Genomic DNA, 561 nt, shown 5'->3' with positions numbered 1-561 from the left:
GGTGACAGGGCCACCTGTGGGCTGGTGAGGGGTTTAAAGAGACAGTCTGCAGCTGCAACAGGAGCCCTGGCTATTGTCTCCGCACCTGAGAGTGAGGGGACCTGCAGTCCCCAGACCACCCCCCCCCACCCCACCATCCATCCTACCCACGCCATCCCATCCGTCCCACCCAATCCCATCCCATCTCATCTCATCCCATCCATCCCACCCCATCCGCACATCCCCTGCCTCCACCACTGCAGCTCTCCCGGGAGCGGGGCATCCCAAGCTGGGTCCTGTATCCCTTCCCTGTAGAGGCTCCTCCAAGGTAAGGCTGCGCTCCGTGACCCCGCGTCCCACCGGGGACCCGGCGGGCTGCAGCCCCCAATGCCGCCAGCGGTGTTTGGGGCTGCAGCTTGTCACGGTCCCCTGGGAATCTGAACCCCGGATGGGGTACCCCCAGCTGGGACCGGTCACTTCTGTCCTCCACCGGGACCCTGCCACCTTCCCCACACCTCCAGGCAGGACACGGGGATGATTCCAGAATACAGGACAACCCGTAGGACAACAAAACCCCTGAGG

The sequence above is a fragment of the Falco punctatus genome (assembly GCF_963210335.1).
Source record: "Falco punctatus genome assembly, chromosome: 7".
NCBI classification, from domain to species: Eukaryota; Metazoa; Chordata; class Aves; order Falconiformes; family Falconidae; genus Falco; species Falco punctatus.
Note: the sequence above shows the minus strand (reverse complement) of the source record.